The following is a 9,804-nucleotide window of genomic DNA, read 5'->3' as shown; positions in this document are numbered from 1 at the left end:
CGGAGCGCACTACTTGTGCGGAGCGACCGCCACAAGTGCTGAACAGACATGTGAGTATAATCCAAATCCATTCCTCATCGAATGAGGAGATTCAGTCACTAGGACTACCATGCCACAAGTGTTCTTTGACACTAAATTCTAATGCCACTCGTCAAGTTGTTTACTTGGTATACATATGCCACTCATCAAGTTATATACTTGGTATACATGTCATTTACCATAATGCAATTATCCCGACTATGCTAGTCATATATCACTATACGCATCCATGCAAGATTAAGTTATGGTTTAACTTATCTCTATAGGGTTCTATGCCACAAAGCTCAATCTCATGCATTCCTAAGTTAACATGCCAAGCCCACTATGTCGCATTACCAAGGAATATGCAAGAGTAGGAAGGTAACATCTAAACACCCTACCATGCATGATGCTATATATGGAATGTAATCACATAAAGATACTTAGACATAGGGAGAAGCCCAGTTGCTTCGGGATGGACACCCCCCACCTTTGTCGATGTAGAGGTTCTAGAAACGCCTCCCAATGAACGTTACGATGATGTCTCGGCCTCCTAGGTCGAAACTAAGCTTGGTCAGCCTTGTTAGCCGATAACTTTTCACCGGCTCGACGAATGCTCAATCCGCCTTCGCCCCCGCGTTTAGACACCTAGCAATTAGGTTTAGATGCCCTCACATGAGATCAATCTCATAAATTTCCAAAAAGCCCCCATTTGGAGCCCTAGGGTTAGCATTATGTAAAGCACCATAAAACCTTAGCCTCTAGCTTTGATCCACCATTAATGGTGCTAGAGGTCCATTTGACCTCATTTCCAAAGCTCAAAACCCAAACCCTAGGTTCTACCATTAGGGTCGATGTAACACACTGGACCTTTGCAAATTGCGAGGTTTGAGTGATTAGCTGTGCTCTGAGCTTTTCCAGATTTTCTGGTAGGTCGTTGACTGTGTTCCGACCTATGACACGTGTCCCGAGGAGTGTGGTACGAAGCCTTGCACCAAAACCCAAAAATTTGAATTTTGGTCAGCTCTCGGATTGGCTGTATGGAGGGCTTGTACCGGTACAAGGTTGTGCTTGTACGGGTACAGAGCCGAGAACTCGCAAACCCGAGCCTCGGGTTTGCATTTTCGCAGGTCTTGTACCGGTACAAGGATGGTCTTGTACCGGTACAATGTTGATGGTTGTACCGGTACAGCCATCGGGCCTGTACCGGTACAGTGCCGCAGAACCACGCACCCGAGCCTCGGATTTGGATTTTCGCAGCTCTTGTACCGGTACAAAATCCCGTGTATCGGTACAAGGAGGCTGATTTCGTGCAGTTTGTTCTGCAGGGGCTTATTTGCGATTGTGGCACCCTTATAACAGCACCCACGCCCCATAGGGCCTCCCTTGTGCTGGAACCTGAGAAGGAGCAAGGTAAGGAGCCCCTCTTTTCCCCTATTTGGATTTGATCTCCAATTTCTTGGATTTTGATGGATTTCCCTCTCTTTTTTCCTATTGGAGCTATTTCCACCATTGTTGGAGCTTGGAACTTGGATTTGGAGTTTGATTGAGGGAAGATACTTGAAGTTTGAGGACTTGAGCTGGTTTTGAGGCTTCTAAGAGGTAAGTGGCAAGATCCTTTCCTCTAGTTTTGGATTTTAGAGCTTTCTTTGAGAGAAACCCTAGTTTTGGGACTTAGGGTTTATTTTGGGCTTTTTGAACCTAGGACTTTTGAGGCTTGATTGGTTGGTTTAGAACCTTCCTAGGGCTTGGATTGGAAGGGATCTAGCTCTCTTTTGGAGCTTAGGAAAAAATTTCTACTCTTGAGGTGAGTTTTGGCCCTTTTGCTTTTAGGTTAAAGATTGAGCTTATTGCTCTTCGTATCGATTGGATGACACCATTTTTGATGTTCCTAGGGTGCTAGAAAGCTTGTGGAAATCTCCGTTCGGCGAAACGAAAGTTTCGATTTTGGTGGGTTTGACCTAGCCTTTGATATGAGAAAATCTCATATTTGGTGATAAGTGCTTCGTGTACTAATAACTCATGCATTTTCATATTAAATGTATTTATTATGAATTTTAGAGTGCTTAAAATGCTCATATTATATGTAATGAAATTTTGGACCTCTATGTAGTAGAGAGTTGCTTGAGAGAGAGTTGGTTGCATTTAGCATTCTATATGAGATTTGGTTTCATGTTTCTATATAGTAAATGATCTATGATTCATGCGTTTAAACATAAGTTTAATTGAGACATGAAAGATGACAATTGCTATATATATAGGCATCGAACTTGATATCATGTGAATTAGAGAGCTAATGTCATCAAGCCGCATTGAGCTCAGGACATGTGTGAACCTAGTGGATAGGGCCATTGAGGGATTTGGAAAACATGTTGAACATCAAATTGCCTAAGTGTTATCAAGGGGCACTAGGCGTAGCAAATGTTGAAACTTCACATTGCGACTTAAACTAGATCTTCGGGATGCTAGTGACTATACCATGTTAGAGACATGAGGGTTGGATACTTGAGACTTGGACTATGCTTACTTGCCATTTGTGCTCATTCGCACATGCTTGTGAGGGTCGCTCCCTACAAGCCGGCACTCCGGAGTTAGCCTACGTGACTTTTGTTCGCTCGTGCGGTATTGAGAAGCCTACGGGGTCGAGTGGGATAGACACATTCCAAGAGTAGGGATGTTGGGCTACCACAGGCACTTAGGCGGCACAAGCTGGACTACCTTGGGTAGATCCTTAATTGGAAATGAAAATCGACACGGAATTGTATATGAACAATCACTACTAGATAGGTTTAGTAGTTGGATTACATTTACATGCTTATAGCATAGGGTTGAGACATGTAGTATACTTGACAGTTACCTATTTCATCACAGTATACTTGGTTGTCATGATAGAGCTTATACATCATGTATGAATAAAGGTTTGTAACAGTAAACTATTGCCATTGGTCACTTTTTCTTATGATAGAATAGATGTACAACACTTTGACATCGTGCTTATATGAGATATAGTAGTATAGCATTTTATTTATGTTCTCTCTTTCAGCAGTTTATTTACATGCTCCTTTTTATTGCTTATTGCTATTAACGTTACTTACCCTTATTTTTGGGGCCTAGTGGAGCAGGAGCTGAGGTCAATAATTGCCCACTGGTAACTATAAATTATAGTTCTCACGCCCTCTTTTTCTCGATGTTTTTCAGAGCCTTCCACGCAGGGAGAGGCCAGGGATCGCGGAAAGGGTATCGCCTTGGGCTAGCGTGCTTACCGAGGGATCATTCGATAGGTGGTCTACCTCTCGTATTTTCTTTTTGTGAGAGGTTGAGAGTTGTACCCGTATATGTATAGAGACCACCATTTTTGTACTAGAGACGGTTATTGTATTACTTATGGTTACCTTTGTTCGACTAGCTTTATTTTTTAACTTTGGTGTAGATGATAGAACTTTACTGGCTCTGATATCATTAGTTGCTAGTTATTTCACTACTTTTATTTGTTCTATCTCCTGCTTTACTTCCGCTTTTGTTGTAGACGCCTTATATGTGTAGACGTATGGCGGGTCTGGGCGTGCTACCGGGAGGGCCCTCGCCGGTCCCGGGGCGTGACAGATTAATTTGGTATCAGAGCCTAGAGTTGAGTATTAGTGGACCTAGCGAACCTTAGGCCGGTTGGACTATAGGAATTAGGCTCGTGAGAGACGGGGTCTAATTGACTTGTGAGCGAAAGTATCCTGATTGGGTGTCTTGATAACTCTAAAAAGTTAGAGTTGGATCGGAGTGTATGGCTACTAACTTCGCGGAGGGTTACGTTGGCGGCCGACAACGTAACATCGGGAGTTAGTAGTGAATGACACTTCCTTACTTTCGCATGATTTGGGGTTTTATCTATTCGAGCGGGGATGCGACAGCGTGGGTTACTAACTTGCGCTTTTATACTTTGTAGTGACGATGCCGATTACACGCTCCCAATCTGCCGGGGCGGATGATGCGGCACACCCCGAGGAGGTCGAGACCTCCGCTATTTCCGAATCTAGCGAGGTCCGTGACTTGAGGGCCCAGCTTGCGGTTCTCACTGATCTGTTGGCGCAGCTGACGGCAGCGGCGCAGCGACAGGCCGAGGTGGCCCAGCGGCAGGAGGCACGGATGAAGCATCTCGAGGACCTCCTATTTCAGCACGCGGCAGCTTCGAGGGAGACTCAGGCCCCTACACCACCTGCACCAGTTGTGGACGTTGCGCCGAGAGCGCCCTCCCCAGCACCCAGTTCTTCGCGTGCGGCACCGGCGACCGCACCTCCGGAGGAGGTGGTTGCGGCATTACCAGTTCAGAAACCGGCCACGGGGGCAGCTTTTCCCGTGATGGCCGAGGGAGCCGAGCGAGATCGGCTTATGGATCGCCTCAGTGAGTTCAGGAGGTGTAGCCCGAGGACATTTGATGGCGAGAACGTCGACCACTGGATCGCCGAAAAGTGGTTGATGCACATGGAGAAGCTCTTAAGGGACACCTTCGTGGAGGAGCGGGATAGAGTTTGGCTCGCCACTCACTTCCGGGACGGCGAGGCCTATCGTTGGCGGTTGGATATCCAGGACAACCACAACACCGACTTGGCAGCGATTACTTGGACACGATTCAAGGAGCTTCTACTGGCGCACCACTTTCCTACCAGCGTCAAGAGAAAGATGGAGCAGGATTTGCGCAGCTTGCGCCAGGATGAGCGGTCAGTGGCTGAGTACGAGAGGGAGTTTTCCGGATACTACACTGTGTACCGTTTGTTGCGAGGGACGACGAGGACAAGGCCCGCATCTTTGAGCGCGGTTTGCGGCCCTCTATCTTCTGGTTGGTGCAGTCTTTCAACCTCCAGACTTATCGGGAGGTTGTGGATCGAGCTTTGATAGTGGAGGCAGGAGCGGCAGATCTTCAGGAGCGACGCGAGGCCCTAGATAAGGGCAAGGGCAAGAGGCCAGCGGCTGAGGGTGCGAGCCAGACGCACTCACGGAGGTCGCCGAGGCACCCCAGGAGCCGGAGCCAGTCGCGAGGACATGGCCAGTCTACTCAGCGAGGAGGATCCGATCGCCGCCAGGCCCCTCATTGCCTGATCTATGGCGGTTCTCATTATCTGCGGCAGTGTTCACGCAGCCGGGGTAGGTGCTTCTTGTGTGGCCAGGAGGGACACTTCCAGTCGGACTGCCCGAGGAGTCCATTGCCAGCGCCATCTGCGGCATCTGCATTAGCATCACCAGGTCCCAGCCAGGGGACATCTTCTGCGCATCACCAGGCCGGTCGGCCACCTGTCCAGCGGCAGACGGAGGGGTCACGACAGGCCCCGAGCGGGCGCATGTACGCGGCCCAGACTGAGGAGGCGGCGGCAGCCGAGAATGTGGTCGCAGGTATCATTTTACTTTATGGTATTCGAGCTAGAGCTTTGTTTGATACCGGTGCATCTCATTCATTCATAGACCGGCTGTTTGCCGAGTTGCATGGCATTCCACTTGCATCCTTGTTGCTTCCGGGACGAGTTGTTGTGCCCGATCATTCTTTGGACATTCGGGAGATTTGCCCCAGTTGCCCTGTTCGAGTTGGAGATTGGATCATGCCCGTGGACTTGCTAGCTTTGCATAAACTCGGGGAGTTTGACGTTGTGTTGGGCATGGATTGGTTGACTAGGTACTACGCCACTATCGATTGCAAGGATCGAACGGTCACTTTTAGAGAGCCAGGGCGGGCGGAGGTTGTGTACCGAGGATGCCAGAGTTCGCTTTTTGCGATGACGATTAGCTCTTCTCGAGCTCGGCAGTTGATTAGTAGAGGCTGCGTAGCCTACTTGGCTACTGTTGTGTTGCGGGGTGTGGATGACGCCCCTAGGATTAGGGATATCCCCGTAGTGCTGGAGTTTGGAGATGTGTTTCCAGCGGAGCTTCCAGGCATGCCTCCTGATAGGGAGATTGAGTTTGTTGTAAATCTCGTCCCCGGGACTACTCCAATCTCAAATGCACCCTATAGGATGGCACCAGCGGAGTTGAAGGAATTGAAGGCACAGTTGCAGGATCTTCTGGAGAAGGGTTTTGTGCGACCGAGTGTGTCACCTTGGGGGGCATCGGTTTTGTTTGTGAAGAAGAAGGATGGATCACTTCGCTTATGTGTGGACTATCGTGAACTCAATAAAGTCACGATTAAGAACAAGTATCCATTGCCGAGGATTGATGATCTATTTGATCAGCTCCAGGGATCTTGTGTATATTCCAAGATCGACTTGCGGTCAGGATATCACCAGTTGAGGATCAGTCCTGAGGATGTGTCGAAGACGGCTTTTAGAACACGGTATGGACATTATGAGTTTACCGTTATGCCATTTGGGCTTACTAATGCCCCGACAGCTTTTATGGATTTAATGAACCGTGTTTTTAAACCTTACCTAGACAGGTTCGTCGTGGTGTTTATCGACGACATCTTAGTGTATTCCCGGAGTGACGTGGATCACGAGGAACACTTGAGACTTGTACTTCAAGTGCTTCGGGAAAAGAAGCTCCACGCCAAGTTGAAAAAGTGTGAATTTTGGCTCAGAGAGTTGGCGTTTTTGGGCCACGTGATTTCAGGATCAGGCATAGCCGTGGACTCGAGAAAAATTGAAGCTATCAAGAATTGGCCGAGGCCGATGAGCGTGACCAAGATTCGGAGCTTCATTGGTTTGGCCGGCTACTACCGACGGTTTGTTGAGGGATTTGCAAAGTTATCTACTCCCCTCACGAGGCTCACGCATAAAGGAACTAAATTCATTTGGAATGATGCGTGTGAAAGAAACTTTCAAGAGTTGAAGCAGCGATTGACGACCGCCCCAATCCTTACCTTGCCGACTGCTGGAGCAGGGTATGTGATTTATAGTGATGCTTCCTTTAATGGATTGGGCTGTGTTTTGATGCAGGACGGGAGAGTGATCGCGTATGCATCTCGCCAATTGAAGGACTATGAAAGGAACTATCCTACCCATGACTTGGAGTTGGCGGCCGTAGTCTTCGCATTGAAGCTATGGCGCCACTACTTATATGGCGAGCGGTGCGAAGTATATACGGATCACAAGAGTTTAAAGTACCTTTTCACTCAGAAGGAGTTGAACTTGAGGCAGCGCAGATGGTTGGAGCTACTCAAGGATTATGATTTGACGATTCTTTACCACCCGGGCAAGGCTAACGTGGTGGCGGATGCGCTAAGTAGGAAATCGACGGAGAACTTAGCGATGCTTTTGGTTACTCAACCGCCGTTGATCGAGCAGATGAAGCGGTTGGAGTTGGAGGTGGTGGCTCCTGATACACCCTTGAGGCTGATGACTTTGGTGGTGCAACCTACACTTTTGGAAAGGATTAAAGAACAGCAAGCTTCCGACTCGGAGTTGCAAAGGATTCGAGCTAGGATGGTTGATGGTTGCACAGGTGACTTCACTTCAGACGGTGATGGATTGATGCGTTTCCGCGGACGACTTTGTGTACCGGCGGACTTGGGCATTAAAGAGGACATTCTTCAAGAAGCACACCGAGCACCGTATGCTATACATCCGGGAGGCACCAAGATGTACAAGGATTTGAAACTACTTTATTGGTGGCCCGGGATGAAAAAGGATGTGGGTGAGTTTGTTGCCAGATGCTTAACTTGCCAACAAGTGAAGGCTGAGCACCGAGTTCCTGCGGGGAAGTTGCAGAGCCTACCGATTCCAGTGTGGAAGTGGGAAAAGATCACCATGGATTTTGTGATGGGATTGCCGCACTCTCAGGCCGGGCATGACGCTATTTGGGTGATCGTGGATAGATTGACGAAGTCGGCACATTTCATACCTATCCACACTACTTGGACTGGTGAGAGGCTCGCACAGGTTTATTTGGATGAGATTGTGCGATTACACGGGGTACCTACTTCCATAGTATCAGATCGAGACCCCCATTTTGTATCCCACTTTTGGAGGAGTTTACAGGACGCTCTAGGTACGCGTTTGGACTTCAGTACGGCTTTCCACCCCCAGAGTGATGGGCAGTCGGAGCGTACTATACAGATTCTCGAGGGCATGCTTCGAGCCTGCGTGATCGACTTCCAGGGAGGATGGTCGCAGCATGTCACGCCCCGGGACCGGCGGAGGCCCTCCCGGTAGCGTGCCCAGACCCGCCATATGTCTACACATATAAGGCATCTACAAGAAAAGCGGAAGTAAAAGCAAGAGATGGAACAAATAAAAGAAGTGAAATAACAAGCAACTAATGATATCAGAGCGAGTAAAGTTCTAACATCTATACTAATAGTAATAGAACATAAAAGTAAACATAAGTTATACAGTATCAGCCTCTAATACAAAAGTGGTGGTCACTAGTACACTGGTAAAACTCTCAACCTCTCAAAATAAAGTACAACGAGAGGTAGACCACCTAGCGAATCGTCCTCGAAGGAAGCTAGCTCGAAGCAACTCCCTTCCCGCGGTCCCTAGCCTCTCCCGGCGTGGAAGGCTCTGAAAGAAAACACCAAACAGAGGGCGTGAGAACTATAATTTATAGTTCCCAGTGGGCAATTACTGACCTCAGCTCATCGCACCACTAGGCCCCAAAGGAAAAGGAGTGAGTATAATAAACAACAATAAGGATAACCGTAACAACAGTAAGGANGCTCTACCGCCAAACCTATCGGGTGTACACAATGTATTCCATGTATCGGTCCTTCGGAAGTACATCCACGACCCGGCTCATGTGTTGGACGTTACACCTATGGAGCTACGGGAGGATTTGAGCTTTGAGGAACAACCCTTGAGGATTTTGGCTCGCGAGGTAAAAAGATTGCGGAACCGAGAAATTCCCTACGTGAAGGTGCTTTGGAGCAACCACGACGAACGCGAGGCCACTTGGGAGCTAGAGAGCGCATTGCGGGAGCGCTATCCCCATCTTTTTCAGATGGAGGCTTGAGGTACCTTGTTTGTTTCGAGTTTCGCGGACGAAACTCCTTTTTAGGAGGGGTGAATGTAACACACTGGACCTTTGCAAATTGCGAGGTTCGAGTGATTGGTCGTGTTTTGAGCTTTTTCAGATTACTGGTAGGTCGTTGACTGTGTTCCGACCTATGGCACATGTCCCGAGGAGTGTGGTACGAAGCCTTGCACCAAAACCCAAAATTTGGATTTTGGTCAGCTCTCGGATTGGCTGTCTGGCGGGCTTGTACCGGTACAAGGTTGTGCTTGTACCGGTACAGAGCCGAGAACTCGCAAACCCGAGCCTCGGGTTTGCATTTTCGCAGGTCTTGTACCGGTACAATGTTGATGGTTGTACCGGTACAGCCATCGGGCCTATATCGGTACAGTGCCGCAGAACTGCGCACCCGAGCCTCGGATTTGGATTTTCGCAGCTCTTGTACCGGTACAAGATCCCGTGTACCGGTACAAGGAGGCTGATTTCGTGCAGTTTGTTCTGCAGGGGCTTATTTGCGATTGTGGCACCCTTATAACAGCACCCACGCCCCATAGGGCCTCCCTTGTGCTGGAACCTGAGGAGGAGCAAGATAAGGAGCCCCTCTTTTCCCCTATTTGGATTTGATCTCCAATTTCTTGGATTTTGATGGATTTCCCTCTATTTTTCCCTATTGGAGCTATTTCCACCATTGTTGGAGCTTGGAACTTGGATTTGGAGTTTGATTGAGGGAAGATACTTGAAGTTTGAGGACTTGAGCTGGTTTTGAGGCTTCTAAGAGGTAAGTGGCAAGATCCTTTCCTCTAGTTTTGGATTTTAGAGCTTTCTTTGAGATGAAACCCTAGTTTTGGGACTTAGGGTTTA

General features: G+C 48.3%; 1 pseudogene; it reads left to right on the top strand.

Annotated features, from left to right (window-relative positions):
* LOC109719277 overlaps positions 364-9,804 on the top strand; it is a 15,406-nt pseudogene continuing 5,965 nt past the window's right edge.

This window comes from Ananas comosus, linkage group 13 (assembly GCF_001540865.1).
Source record: "Ananas comosus cultivar F153 linkage group 13, ASM154086v1, whole genome shotgun sequence".
In the NCBI taxonomy this organism is placed as follows: Eukaryota; Viridiplantae; Streptophyta; class Magnoliopsida; order Poales; family Bromeliaceae; genus Ananas; species Ananas comosus.
This window is presented reverse-complemented; position numbering and strand designations above follow the sequence as displayed.